Here is a 16,347-nt window from a genome sequence, read left to right on the forward strand (position 1 = left end):
ACCCCCCCATGGATCAGGAGGTAGTTCTTAGCTAATGCACCTGCCTGCTGCCATGCTCCCCACCACGATGATAATGGACTAAGCCTCTGAAACTGTAAGCAAGCCCCCAATTAAATGCTTTATTTCATAAGAGTTGCCTTGGTCACAGTCTCTTCACAGCAATAGAACAGTGATTAAGACACCCCTTAAGAAGTAAGTAACAGTTCTCATTATAATGTATGATTTAGTAAAAAACGGAAGGGCCAGTTTTAAAATTATGCTCGGTAGACAAATATACCAAGAATGCCTAAAAGTGTGTTCCATACTAAGTGCATGGCAATATACTCAATATATTGGGAAATTAAGCATTATAAAAATATAGTACCGTTATCTTTTTGTAATTTAAACCATACTAGATTGTTAATACACAAACACACACACACCCTAACGTTAAAAAAACAAAAAAAACTTTTAACATTATATGAAGACTGGTTAAGATCTTCTAGGTCACCCTTCAAAATAATTTTCAAATAATCATTTGTACCCACATTTGGCCAAGCCACTAAATTTTTCAAAATCCATTCCCTCCAAAATGTGTAAAGTAACGTACCCTTTGATAAACTATAGTTTTTATTCAGACAGCCAAAACTGACTGAACTTGTATCTCAAACTCCAATGTCCCTGTGTATTAAACGTGGAAGCTAAGATGTCCATTACCCACTGAAGGTATAATCACTGCATACCTTCATGCTTGTACATTGTAAGTACCTTAACTGAACACCTCATTAACTTACTGGCCTCCATGACATCCTACTCACTGCTAACCAAGATTTAAAGAGTAACAACTATAATTGGTGACCAAATAATTTCCCAATACCCTGTTACTTTAATGCAAACAAAATATACTATTCATAGCAACATATATGAACATGTGGTATATGCAGGGCACTTCACCCATGCATACACACGTGGAGACTTGAGGTTCCTTTATCGCCATCCACCTTAGGTTTTAAGGCAGGGTTTCTCAAATACCTGGCTGGAGCTTGTTGATTCAGCTAAACTGGTTGGTCAGTGAACTTCCAGGTCAGGATCCACCTGTTCCTGCCCTGTCGGTGCTGAGGTAATAAATACATTCCATTGCTGCTGGCTTTAGAGTCTATGCTGGGAATGTGGACTTGGGTCCTCATGCTAGCACAGCAAGCACTTTACTCCATGAGTTATCCCTCTGGCCCCAGGTATATACATTTTCACGATCTTGCCCTTTCTCTGGTTAAATATTTTTGGCACGACATTTTTAAGCTGGTGTCATCCACAGTTTCCAAAAATCCAACTATTGCTCCAGGCTCACAAGTCTAACTAAAGTCTATGGTTTACATATCATCTCTCCTAGAAAGGCTTTCCTGGCTTTTTCCTACCACACTCATGTGAATTAGGTTTTTAACACTCTCCTCCCCTGAACCCATATTCTCCCTATTCATCTTGATCACAACACTCCAGCACCTACAAAATGATCATTTACCCATCTACAAGCTTCATTAGACTGTAATGTCTTGGTAGGTAGGCAGGCTGAAGGCTTTTATTTTGCCATTTCCAATGACTGTTGTAGGGAATGGTTCTGATGCTCTTGATAGGGAATTTGCATGTGAACACTGAAGGTCTTTTTCCCCAATTTGGTTCTTGATCGATCAAATAAAGATGCTAATGGTCAATGGCTGAGCGGAAGAGGCAGGACTTCCAGGTTCCTACAGGCAGGCTAGTAGATGCAAGAGGGGAAAGAGGATTGGCCATGCTTCACAGGGAGAGAGAACCACCAGGCATGTGAGAGCTTGGATGAAGTGAGATCTCCACTGGCTCCTTCCAATGGAGCATGGGGTAGCAGGCAGGAGATCAGAAAGGCAACTAAGCTGAGGGCAGATTTAGGGTGCTGAGCAAGGAGAAGGAATTGAGGGCAGATTTAGAGGTGTTGAGCTGGGAGTGAAGGTATGGACATGTTAGCCACATGTGCCTGGCCATTGAGCTAAGAAGCACATTAAAAATAAGTTAGCATGTGTATTTCATCCACGGATCTGGGGTGGTTCCTGGGTGGTGGCTAGCAGCACAGAGCTTAAAGCTTAAAGTTATATGTACTTATATAACTATTGTTATTGAATAATCTATTAAGAAAAATAAAATTCTAATCATAAAATTTCACATTTTCCAAATATCATAAGGAATTCTCAAGTTTCTTCTAAAATGAAAAACAAGGACCTTGCTAAATCTTCAACTTTAATATTCTTAAAAAAGTTTAAGCACCAAACTTATGATTTAGCCTTATCTAAAATACCAGAATTTTATAAGCAGTTCTGGCTTTTAAGAAAACTAATGGGGGGGCTGGAGAGATGGCTCAGCAATTAAGAGCACTGACTGCTCTCCAGAAGGTCCTGAGTTCAAATCCCAGCAACCACATGGTAGCTCACAACCATCCGAAATGAGCTCTGACACCCTCTTCTGGTGTGTCTGAAGACAGCTACAGCGTAGTTACATACAATAATAAATAAATCTTAAAAAAAAAAAAAAAAAAGAAAGAAAACAAAGGGAATGGAGAGTTGCTGAACTACTATTCTATTAAAAATATGTAAATATCTTTAGATAAAAATATTTAGATTATTTTAAAGCCTATAATTACTACAGGCAACAACACAGCTCAACTTCTAGTCAGCATATTAGAAATCCAGGCACTGAAGTTCATCCTAGCACAGCCATGAGTTTATAATTGAGCCATTTTAAATTCCCGTATTGAGACTCTTACATCTGAGGACAGAAGGCAGTACAATGAACACTGACATACACTAGGAACCATGAGTAGTCAGATAAGATTTAAAGCTATAAGAAATACTTCCTCTTTCCCCGCCAATACCTTCTAACTCTTAATACGCACAGACAGATTATGTAGATCATTTTAGCCTGGAGTCTACCAATATGTCTTTTAAAAAAGCATATTGGAACAAAATAATAAAAAATGGACTACAGATCTGAAAAGAGACTCCAGAAAAGAAATATGAATTGCTAATAAGCACTTGAAATTATTCTACATCATTAGCCATTAGAGAAATAGAAGTTAAAACTTACTTTGAGGTTATATTTCACCCCAGTCAGAATGACCAGAATCAAGAAATAACTTTGTGAGTAATCAGTATGTAGATAGTGTGACTGAGCCGTCTTCTCAGTCCTAAGAAAGAACTCTTTAGGCAGACTCCAAAAGCACTCTGCAGAGAGGCTAAATCCATCTACTGGGGGGGGGGGGGTGGGGGGTCTGTGTGCAAGATCAGTGTGTTTGTGTCTCTCTCTCTCTCTCTCTCTCTCTCTCTCTCTCTCTCTCTCTCTCTCTCTCTCTCTCCCCTGTGTGTGCACGCACGCGCACACACACACAGTGAAAGAGAGAGAAACTGGTGAGGGTAGGGGTGGGGTGGAGTGTCAGAAACTACACGCAACTGCTTTTTCTGTAAAGAACCTGAGTTTGGTTCCCAGCATCCAGGTCTGATGACTCACAACTGCCTGTGCCTCCAGCTCCTCTTCTGGCCTCTGTGAAAACTGCATGCACATGTACAGATCCACACACATGTAAAAATAGATTTTTTTTTTTTTTATGAGAGGGGAAAGACACAGAGAAGTAACAAGATGATTCCCAAACCCCAAAGAGGAAGCTATTTCAAAACCAAGTTGGGGTGGGGAGGTCAAATGAAATAAGCAGAAAACAGCTTGTATCATTATCTGCCTCCATTTTTTAAAGTCAACAGCACTGTTTCTCCAACTTTAATCTTTACAGGAGACAATAAATGTTCTCGCTGTAACATATGCTTTATTTTTAGTATGCATTTATAATTGTTCAACTTAACATCTAAATGATCAGGTGTGGGGTGCAATGCCTGCAATCCTAGCACTTGGGAGATGAGAAAGGAGGACTGCTTCGAGTTTGAGGTTGGCATAGGTCAGATACTGTGTCAGCCAGAAACAACCCTGTCTCAAAACCAACCAAATAGCTGGAGATCTAGATGGCTCAGGGGTTAAGAGCCAGTGCTGCTCTTATAAAGGACCTGGTTTCAATTTCCAGCACCTAGATGGTAGGTCACAGCTTTCTGTAATTTCAGTTCCAAGGAATCCCTCTTCTGGATTCCACTTGGTACAGAAGCATGCAAGCCAACACAAAATAAATACATAAAATAAAAATCAAACAAAAAAATCAATAAAATCAAACAAAAAAGTAAATTCAGTTTTACTTAATTACCAGGCCATCCCTCAGAGCCTACATGCTAAAGGTTTAAACTACATGATGATAATTATTTTCCCTATATGAGAAGAGTAATGTCTACTTCACCTACTTGGTAAGGCATTTAATCTAACAGCATGCACTAATATAAATAAAAGGCATTTAATAATGCCAATTATACTGGATTTGAGGAGGTAATGGACAAGTACAATATTCAATAATAAAGCTACCGCTAAGCTCTGAGAACAATATCCACACTGTTTAAAGTATTACTTTGATAATACTTTTTCACAAGTAAACCATCAAAGAGTACATTCAACGTAACTTCACCATTTAGTCACCAACAAACTATTGATATATAAATGACATGCATGTATCCCAAAAGCTTTCTAAGTGAAAGAAATAAGACATGCAAATGTCTCATACACCCTGATTCCATTTATATGATACTCTAGAAAAGGTCAATGCTATAAAAACAAAGTCAGACTATTGCTAAGGGCTGGGATAGAGTTAGGAAACTGTTTACAAAGAGATACAGAATACTTTTCAGAAAAATGGTACTCCTCTGTCTACAGTGGTGGTAGGTAACAAGACTGAATGAATCCAAGAGTGACTTTTATGACAAAAATGATCTCGATATATATATATATATATATATATATATATATATCACAATATGTAGTGATACATTTCTCATTAAAACCTAATTTCCCTTATATATAATAGTTAAGGTTAGCAAAGAAAACTTTTTTTTTTTTTGGTCTTTCAAGACAGGTTTTCTCTGTGTAGCCCTGGCTGTCCTCGAACTCAGAAATCCACCTGCCTTTGCTTCCCAAGTGCTAAGATTAAAGGTGTGCGCCTTAGAAAAGCTTTAAAGCCATGTTACAATTAAAATGAAATAATGAGATAACTACTTTATTTTAATAAACTCTACTATGTGATTCCCAACTACATGGTCCAAAGGACCAGAACCAACAAGGGGAAAAATGGTTTTTGTACTACACAGTCCTTACAACTGAAAAAAAAATCTGTAATTTTTATTTGATTATTTTTATATGCAAGTTTTATTATGCATGTAGTACTAGGGATGCATGTAAATAAAAAAGCTCTTATCCCAGACGCAAGACCTGAAGCCAAGAACACAGTATGCTGAAACTTCCTGAGCTTGCCATTGCTACACGTAGCTGTAGAAGCAGGTCTTTGGTCTTCCCCGGGCGTGGTACCACACGCCTTTAATCCCAGCACTCAGGAGGCAGAGGCAAGCGGATTTGAGTTCGAGGCCAGCCTGGTCTACAAAGTGAGTTCCAGGACAGCCAGGGCTATACAGAGAAACCCTGTCTCGAAAAACCGAAGAAGAAGAAGAAGAAGAAGAAGAAGAAGAAGAAGAAGAAGAAGAAGAAGAAGAAGAAGAAGAAGAAGAAGAAGAAGAACAACAACAACAACAACAACAACAACAACAACAACAACAAAACAACAACAACAACAAAACAACAACAACAACTGTACATGGCAAGAACTCTATCTCGGTAGCTTAGTGATTAAAGGGAAAGAGAACAGGAAGAAGGGGGATGTGGAAGGAAAGATACAGCTCAATTTCAACTAAACAATTCAACAAAGCTTTACCAAGTGCCTAAAGCAGGAAGGCCGTACAGCATTGGGTGAATGGACATAGAAACAAATTATTTTCTCTGCAGGTACGCTATAAACTATACAAATGCTATAAAATGTTAACAAATGATCAAGAAGTATTCATAAAATGCTTTTACTTCTCACAAGAAGCACCCACTGATGTAATATTTTGAAAAGCAAAACATGTATAGACAAGTGGGAACATTGGACAAGCATTTCCATAAATAATGTCAAGGATTTTCTATCACCAATATTTTGAACTTTTCTGTACCTATATTCTACATGCTATGTGAAAATTTCACGAAGGCAGAGAATAAATGTATTAGCAGAGTTAAGGAAAATATGTCATGTATGGCTTTCAGGATAACCTGAGCAAGGCTGTGGAATACTACAATCCTAGTTCTTTTCTCAAGAAGAAATAGTAGTAGCTTTTAGGCTTACTATATTTCAACTTTCAGTCTCAAGAGTTATCTTCTAAAGCATAAGAACAACCTTGGAGAAAATGTCCTTTGTATCACTTTAAAAAAAAAAAGGCAGGGGGAAGGTATAGGGGACTTTTGGGATAGCATTTGAAATGTAAATGAAGAAAATATCTAATAAAATAATTTTCAAAAAAAGAACAGAACTACTTGTTATAATGAGGTATGCCTAATGTAACCCATTTCAAATTTCAATTTGGCCATTACCAAAGAAAAACTAAACTTCATATAAAGCCTATCCCAGATTATCAATTTCTTTAGCTGAAATTGGCAAATCATAATACCATTAGATAGAAGACATGTAAAAGAATGTTTCTAGTAGCTCTTTTAACTGTGGTTCTTTTGGGACTCTAGGAGTCATGTTGGTGTTATGAAAATTTAGCAATAATAAAAGGTTTCTGTACATATAATAACCAAGAATGAATTTGAAGCCGCACGTAGATGACATCCGAGGTGCTTCCTCCAGTGCTCACCCGTGCTGCTGCACTCCACTTCATTGCAGCCTTGATTCTCAACTCAACACGCCTCTCCCACAGTTCCAGAGTAACATACTCTATAAACTGCAAAGTTGGGAGTACACATCAAAGTTTTCTGTGGTATAGAAACATAATAGCTTGTTCATGGAAAACAAAAACTTCTAATATTTTCATGACACACTCCTCAGTTCGTAAGTATTAAATTATCTTTGATTTCAGTCTAACATAATTAGAATGTTACATTTTAAAAATTACTATTTAAATTGCCACCTGTTTTGTTAACTAGTCACTGTATGCATTTTGGCTTGGGACTGGGAACAATTTCCAACGACTGACCCTAAGGTATCTCTGCCATTCTGTACCACATATTTATGTGAAGTGGTGCTCTTGCCATGTACGATTATAGAATCCAAACAGTGATTCACTCTAAAAAAAAAAAAAAAGTGATGATATACCAGCACTAAGGAGGCAGAGGCAAGGAAATCTATTTGAGTTTGAGGCCAGTATGGTTAACACAGAGAATTCCGGTCAACCAGGGTTACACAATAAGACCTTGTCTTTAAAACAAAAACAAAACAAAAAATACAAGCCTGAAAATATTACATCTTGTAGTATCAAATATACAGCTAAGATTTAATCTTTTCTGTAACAAACAAACAAACAAACATCAAGCATAATTATCACATTAGCATACAAATTTGCTTTAGTCTTTAATGAGTGGAAAAATAGTATGTATGCCAAAGAATTGTTTTAAAATAAATCTTTATAATTTATTCTTAATTATTTATTTTTATTTTATATATGAAGGCATTTGCTGCATTTATGTCTGTGTACCACATGCTTGCCGTGCCCACATAAGTTAACAAAGGATATTGGATCTCCTGGGACTAGAGTTATAGATGACTGTTGGCTGCCATGTGGGTGCTGGGAATCCAATTCAGGGTCTCTGGAGGAGCAGCTAAAGCTCTTAACCTCTGAGACATCTCTGCAGCCCCAATGTTTACAATTTATTACCAGTAAATGCTTGATTTATACACCTACATATCCCAAGGCCACATAATAATTTCTTGAGCAAAAAAAGGATCATGAGTGTAAAAAGTTTAAGGAACCCCGCTTTATAATTCTTAAAGGGTTTCCAAGGAGCAGTGTTGGCTAACACAGTGATATATTTCGTTGTTAGGATTAATTTCAAGAGCATTCTTTGTTAGGAAAATAACAAATACCATAAATACCAACCATAAAGCTTAAGTTTTAATGTAAATCATGCTCTTACTTTTAATAATAATTTAGAAATTTGCTAAAGTATCTAGAACAATATGAATTTTTAAAAATCATCACATATCAACAAGTATGCATTTCAACTATTTAAGACAGCATGATTCTCAGGACTGGAGAAGACAAATAAGCTAAATATCAAAAATGAATCTACTATTTCAAATTTTGAAATGCCTTTGTATTACTTCAGTTAAGTAAAACTAAATAAAAAGTTTTAATAAATTAACTTCTGCATGTCCCAGATGCTTTCTTTCTGATAAAAGACAAATATAAATAAAGGATAACTTTAGAATTTAATGTATCGATGTTAAGTGATATGTTTGACACAAGTTAGATGGCCAACTCAATTTACCTACATAACTATTTTTAAAAATTTAGTGCATCCAGGGCAAAAATCCTGATGCTTGGTATTTTCATAAAGTAATTAAACACTGCAATAAAGTCATGAAAATAAAATAGCTCTGACATTTTTAAGAGCTATTTTATACATATATTTTAAATATATGGCTTATATATTTAAAATCATTATCCTATTTAAATACATATGTATATATACAAGTATGCATGATATATAGTAACAAAGCATTATCTAAGACTATAATCTAGTAACAAGTAAGCTATAGCTTATCAAAACATAACTCTTCTCTTTTGAGGAGGCTGGGGATATAGCTCAGTGATACTGATGGGGCCCTGGATCAGATCCCAAACACTATACACACAAATTATTTTAAGGCTCTCTTGACAAACTTTACAAGAAAAAAAAATACTCTACTTTGTAACCAAGCCTACACTTTCCATGAAAAATTCCAGTATAAAATTTCAGGCTGGAGAGATGGCTCAATGATTAAGAGCACATGCTGCTCTTCTACAGAACCCATGTTTGATTCCCAGCACTGACATAGCAGCCCACAAAAGGCTGTTTTCAGTTCCAGGGAATCCAAAACCTTCTTCTGTGGGAACCAGGAATGCTCATGATGCACATATACACATGCAGGCAAAACACCTATACACATGAAAAAAATTATAAACTCTGAAGAGGCAAGATGGAAGAATGCAAAGAGCTGAGGTATTTTAGGATCGGATATTTGAGTTGGAATTCTCTTAACACTCACTAGATTTACTACCCAGAACAAGTTTTTAAACATAAGTTTCTGCTTCCATGTCTGTAAAACAAGAACACTACAGCTTCTCTGAGTAACTGGACAGGTGTAAAATCATGGAACTCATGGTCCACAATATAGGTGATAGAGTACTGAGGACAAAGTACCAGCACTGTGGTACTTTTTCTACTTTTCATACTTCGCTGTGCAACCTTGAACTAGTTACTTAATCTCCCATAAGTTTGTTTTACAATATGTCAACCTCAAGGAATTGAGAAAATTAATTGTAAAGACTCCAGAAGTGTTTCTGGCACAAGAAATCCATTCAATACTACTACATACTACCAGGTGTGGTGGAGCAAACCTATGAATCCAGCACTCAGGAGAAAGACAAGAGGATCCAGGCTAGCCTGGTCTACTTAGTTCATTCTGGGCCTGCCAAGAGTACACAGTGAGACCATGCCTCCTGTCAACACACACAACCACTCAACAAAACCCAGAACAAAACAACGAAGTATTACAAATCAAAAGGTGTAACACCTCATTGAAAAAGATTAAATTCTAGTGTTATTCCTATATTTAATTCAAATCCACCTTTTGAAAATAAAAATTCACCATGATGGGCTTTATTTTAAATGGACTATTTCAAGGCTGGGTGTGGTGGTGCAGGCCTTTATTCCAACCCTGGGGAGGCAGAGGCAGGAGGATCAGCTTGGTCAACACAGGGAGTTTCAGGCACACCTATACAATGAAACAGTCTTGAAAAGGAAAATGAGAAAGAAAACAGGGTAAAGAAGAAGGGGGGAGGAGAAATGTTGCTATTTCAAATGCTTTGCTGGACCCTGCCGGCCATGGTGATGCACATCTTTAGTCCCAGCACTTAGAGACAGAGACCACTGTGAGTACCCAGCTAAATAACGAGACCCTGCCTAAAACAAAACAAAATTTCCATAAAGTTACGTAATGGCAACAGCTCTTGAACAAGTACTCAATCAAGTGGATGATTCTGAAAGGATCAACATTTGACAACTACATAAATGCTGGTATTAAAAAAAATTTAGTCACTAATTTATATATTTATCTTTCATACTACAGTTAGTTGGTCATTCTCATTTTTAGAATGAAATAACTGAAGTTATTTTTTTCCTTTCTGAAAACAGATACTATGGCAATTGCAAACACACACACACACACACACACACACACACACACACACACACTTAAGAGAAGTAAAAACATGCAGACCACTTAACAAAATTAAAAGGCTAGTTAAAATTTGATTTCAAAAATAGCATATGTATAGGACATAAATTCTATCTTCCCAGCATGACATACATAATTACTTTGATAATATAGCTTTGAATGTTGCGCCAATTGAGAAATCAGAGGACTGCATGAATTTGACAAAACTAGATATAGAACCTTGAGTTTTTAAAAACAAATGTGTACCAGGCTAATTAATTATTCATGTACTATATAACTATGATGAATTTTCTACATATTCCTATCCTCAGTTTCTTTATCTGTAAATTGTGGATAACTGTTTCTACTTCATGTACTTTCTAGAATTAAATAATATTATGGGGGACATACTTAACACAATCCTGGCAAATAACAGGCAATCAAAATCTTAAATGGAGAAAATCTTAGTTGGCAATACTCTTATTATTAAATAACCTTTCTTAGTATTAAATACCACTTTGGGCCTTAAAAATGATAATTCATTAAAATTAACTCTAGGTTTCTACAAAAACAAAGTTGCATATACTACAAATATCTAAAAAATCACTTTTATTAACTTACTTGGGAAAAATATTCTAATCATACAAAATACCCTTTAAAATTAGAATAATGGCCTTAATTGGACAGAAATGGGTTTTTTTGAAGTTGCTGTAAAAAATCAAATAGAAACACTAAAACTCCACTAAAGTCACTTTTAAAAAGAAAAAGTAAATAACTCAGAAAATATTACATATCATTTACAACAAATATAGTCACTTATAATCCTTAATAGGTACACAGGAAAATAAAACCAGTAATTTGAACACACACCAATGTATATCAAACTACAAAGCTCTCACCAGAAAAATATAACCATGCGGGGGTGGGGGTGGGACAGGTACCATCTCTTTTAAGAGTTTTTTTTAAAATAAAAAAAAAGTAAGGTATAGTATTACCACTAAGAGGGCAGACATTTCTTAAAGAAACATAATCTGATACAAAGAAAAGTATTAACTATCAGGAAATCCCTTTAACTTACTCACTATACATATATACATACACACACACACATATATATGTATGTATATATATATATATATAAATACACACACACACACACACACACATATATATATATATATATATCACTTGATCTCTGAGTGTAAAGTTTTCTATTTTAAAAAAAAATCAGCCCGTTTTTTTCTCTCATATAAACATAATACTATTTATAAATGGATTCAGGAAGATTGAAAACTCTAAAACCATAAAATATTATTATAAAAGACAATTATTGAAAATAATGAATTTTAAAATGATCTCTACTACAGAGTGAGTTCCAGGACAGCCAGGGCTACACAGAGAAACCCCTGCCTCAAAAAACAAAACAAAACAAAAAAATCTCTAAAGTTTTGAAGAGCATAAATTTACCATCAAAGCAAAGAGTATGATTAGAACATTAAAATAAGCATCTTCAAGGTTAAAATTTTATTATAAGGATTCTATAAAAGTACCTAGTCAGTACCTTGATAAACAGAATTAAAATACATTTCTCTCAAAGGAATTTACCCTAGATCTCCCAATGAGTCAATATAAAAGTGAAATATTAAAATTTTACTAATACTTTCAAATGATGCTTTACTTAATAGCAATAGAGTTAAATTAACACGAAAACACAACGTTGTTAATTTTATTATGTCTTATACTGAAAAAGTGAATAGAATAGGCTATGTCAAAATCTAATACAGACATGTCGGATGTTTTTATGATTGTCTGATGATAGATTAGTATAGATAATTAAATATGAAATTAATAGGAAGGCTTTAAAGTGCATTTTTTACTTCAGTAGTCTTATTGAAATAAAGAAACTTTCACTCATCAACTGGTATAATTCTGCTCAAATTTTAAAATTTTAATAACAATCACTATGCAAAACCCAAGTTGTTTACTACCATAGTAAAAATCCTCACTTTTCATCTCTACTGAAAAACCTCAATCTTTTTTTTCAAATACGCCACTCCTTTTCTTCCTAAATGTAGGCAGCAGTAAAATAATTTCTAGCACAGGTTCAAAGTACATTCAAATATCTTTAGTAAATAGACAGGTGAACGGCTTTAGAAAGCATCCCACTATACTTCTTAAAAATGCTCAAGTTATTATGTATTTTAACTTTGATTTACTAGAGTCTCATTATTTATATTAAGATTATTTTTCTTTCCAAGTTATACAAGTTATTGGTAACTCCACACTCAAGAAAAACACTAAGCCATAGAGTTGAAGTTAGACACACTAGGGACAGATTAGGTATATTAAGAATATCTCAAGCCGGGCCTGGTGGCTCAGGCCTTTAATCCCAGCACTCGGGAGGCAGAGGCAGGCGAATTTCTGAGATTGAGGCCAGCCTGGTCTACCAAGTGAGTTCCAGGACAGCCAGGGCTATACAAAAAAACCAAAAAAAAAAAAAAAAAAAAAAAAAAAAAAAAGAATATCTCTCCAAATACTCCAATACTAACTAGAATTATTAAATTACTGGAATGTTTAGTGGTTGTGTCTTTTCACTGGATTAAAGGGAGGAAGAGCAACACATTTTCACTGGTGAGTATCTCAACCAATACAGGTGACACCGCAATAGACTACCCATAATCCTTCATGAAACACAAATTGTTCTCTCAACTAAACTGTCCAAAAAGTTCAAGGACTGAGTTTTCTCTTTTAAAAACAAGCTATTTAAATCAAACTGAGCCAAACAGAAATATTTTCAAATTACTTTAAAGAACTGTTTACACAATCTTATGAAAGCATCACTAACTGAACATTACTTACAAATTACAAAATATGTAGAACTCAGATAATAGAGGACTAACTGTAACCTAATTCCAAAGACTTAAAAAATACGTTGATCACATATACTAATATCTACTAGGCTGATTCACACGTTTGCATAAGACTCCTTGTAACTTATAAAAGTTGCTTCTGTTTATGAAAACTAAGCAAGAACTCTTTTCCCATTATCTTTCATGGAAATAAGTTCATCTCTTGACATGCAGTTCAAATAAAAGTTGAAACGATAATCACAGAGCCTTTAAAACATTTTTTTTTAATGACACCTTTACCCAGCCTTTTACATGCCCCCCCCCCCCCAAACAACAAACTGCTTTCTCAAGACGGGAAGTCTTCTTCACTTCAGCATTCCCTCCTGGCATACCCCCCGCCACACACCCGCCTTCACCCCCGTAGGCCAGAGGCCCCGTAGCAAACAGAGTCTAACAGGAGCAGGCAGCACAAAGACAGGAATGGGAGATTAGTGGGAGGGAGGGAGGCCGGGATTGGGGCTCAGCAGGACCTTCAGGCTTTTTAAAATTCAAACTGCTCCCCGACCAATACAAATCACGGACACGCTACTGACTACTACACGGATTTATAGCATTAAAAACATGCCCAGTACGTGACAGCTATATTAACTTCACTCTTTTTACCATTTATCCATACGTTTGCAGGAAAGGTGGAGCAATTTTTTTGTAAGCAGCATGTTAAACTCAAAAATAACCCGCAGAAAAGTTACTTATTCTACAGTGACAAAAACTTAAGACCCAGAATATTTAAAGGGCTATTTTAACCACTACCATTAAAAGGGAGCAGTGTTGCTTCCTTTTAACAAATGAGTTCTCTCTCAATGAATATGAAACAAAGTATCAAACGGGACATTTGTTTTTCTGTGCAATTTTTAAGTCTGAGGACTTTTAAAAAGGTATTTCCGTCTTACACCAACTTCCATTGCCAAAGCCGCTGGAAACAAGCTCCCTACATCCAACTTACTCGTAAACTAGAACTTGTTAAGGTACAGAACTGATATTTTTCTCCAGCACTTAGAGATACATTTGACCTATTAAAATGACACTTCGCTCATTACACAGTCAAACATCATGGTACAAACAGCCAATGACAATCCTGGGACTCACTAAGATCTGCCCTGACAAGAAAGGATGTCACCTTCTATGTGTGTGTATGTATGTGTGTTTTAAACCTCCCAAAGATTCTAAGTGTAACTTAACTTCTATCCTTTGAAAGAAAATAGGTCTCATCCTTATCTCGGCATAAGCTCAAAACACTTAGAATTCTTTGTATTCTTGCACCCGTTTAGGCTAAAAAGTATCCAGAGTTTCATGTAGTCATTTAAAATTATCCTTACATAACAGATACAAATACAAAGTGTCGGAGTTAAACCTGTCAAGTTCTTTCTACTTGGTCTTTGCATAAAAAGTCCATGTGCAACACACACTGTCAAACAACAGAAAAGCTCCTGGGCGGGGATGTGCAGTGTGCACAACGCTAGGGTTTTCTAGATTAAATATACATGCGGACGGTTTGATCCTTTTACAAAGGAAACCAGTCTTTATTAACTTTCCAAAACGTCCAAACAAGTTTGGCAGAGAATTAGCACTGTAGCCGGGTCTGAGTATTTACATTTGTTTCACTAACTGAAACTACTTCCTCCCTTCATGGGGTCACAGGGGGAAGAAGGGGGGTTGTTTGTTTCACTGGGACGTTCCCCACTCCCGGACCGGGAAAGTTGTAAATATGGGGGACGATCGGGGCACATTTGCTGATAGTTGTATTGTTTCCGCCTCCTCACTAGCTACGGCTCCTCTCCCGGGCGAGGCCTGTCACCGACCAGCAGTCGCTCCGCTCAGCCCCGGAGCTCTCCTAATCCCCGAGCTCAAGTAGATTCCGCTGGCCCGCGGCCTGCACTCTCCGCCGGGCCTACGCCTCCCCGGCCGCCCGGCAGGGAGCCCGCTTCCCCGTCACCGAAGCCGGCCCGGGAGAGGCTACGAACCCCGCCGCCACCGCCGCCACCACCGCCGCCACCGCCGCCGCCGCCACCCAGGGTGGCTGCCGCCGGAGAGGAGCGAGCGAGAGAGCGAGCGAGCGAGAGAGAGCGAGCGAGCGAACTCTCTCTCCTCTCTCTCTCTCTCCTCTCTCTCTCTCTCTCCCTCTCTCGACTCGCCCCGTGGAAGAGACCGCTGAGGAAACGGCGGGGAGGGGAGCGAGGAGGAGAAACGCTGAGGGACCTGGCGCCGGCGCCACCACCGCCGCCGCCGCCGCCGCCGCCACCACCGCCGCCGAAATAAAAGAGCAGGAATTTACCTGGGCGAATCGGCGTCTGAATCCGAAGCGGAGGCCGAGGCCGCGGTGGCGAGAGAGCGAGCGAGCGAGCGAGACTATAATCCGGGCCGGGAGGGGGGGTGGCTACGGCTCCTCTTCCGTCTCCTCAGTGCGGGGAACATGTAGAGCCGGGGGGAGAGCAGCCGAGAAGACAAATCGCGGCTTCTTCTTCGTCCTCCTCCTCCTTCTCCCACATAGAAACACTCACACAAACACCCGGCCGGGGGCCCCGAGCTACCGGGGGGGCATCGCCGCGGGCCCGGGAACCAATCCTCCTGGCGGCGGGGGCGTCCCTCCCTGGCGGCTTGGCCGGTGTCGGGTGAGTCGGTACCGACGGAGGGAGGGAGGGAGGGAGGGGAGGGCGGCCGGGGGGGAAGGAGCCCAGTGTGTGTGTGTCTGTGTGTCTGTGTGTGTATGTGTGTGTATGTGTGTATGTGTGTGTGTGTGTGTGTGTGTGTCTCTCTCTCTCGTTCCGTCTCTCCCTCTCAGAACAAAATGCCGACCGGAAGTGCAGCTGCAGGAATGACTCCCTCCGCCGGCGCCAAACACTAACAACCACCCCCTCTTCCCTACTCCACTTCCGCCGCCGTCGCTGCCGCCGCCGCCGCCGCCACTGCCACTGCCGCCGCCACTCGGGCTCGCGGCTCTGCCTCAGCGCGCCGGGCTCCCGCGGACTCCGGACGCTCGGCGGCGGCGGCGGAGGCGGCGGAGGCAGCGACAGCGACGGTGGCGGCGACAACAGCCAGCGGCGGTTCTGCTCCGTGCCCTTGTCCTGTGCCACG

General features: G+C 38.6%; 1 protein-coding gene across 2 annotated transcripts in view; it reads right to left on the bottom strand.

The window, feature by feature from the left end:
• The window catches only part of Nipbl (NIPBL cohesin loading factor), a 159,486-nt gene extending 143,523 nt beyond the window's left edge, over positions 1–15,963 (bottom strand). For both annotated transcript variants that reach the window (XM_021208299.1, XM_029543956.1), the window contains exon 1: positions 15,548–15,963. The gene's annotated coding sequence lies outside the window, so the exon portion shown is untranslated. The remainder of the gene's footprint in view (positions 1–15,547) is intronic.
• Between the last annotated feature and the right edge of the window lie 384 nt (positions 15,964–16,347).

Source organism: Mus pahari, chromosome 11 (genome assembly GCF_900095145.1).
Source record: "Mus pahari chromosome 11, PAHARI_EIJ_v1.1, whole genome shotgun sequence".
Classification (NCBI taxonomy): Eukaryota; Metazoa; Chordata; class Mammalia; order Rodentia; family Muridae; genus Mus; species Mus pahari.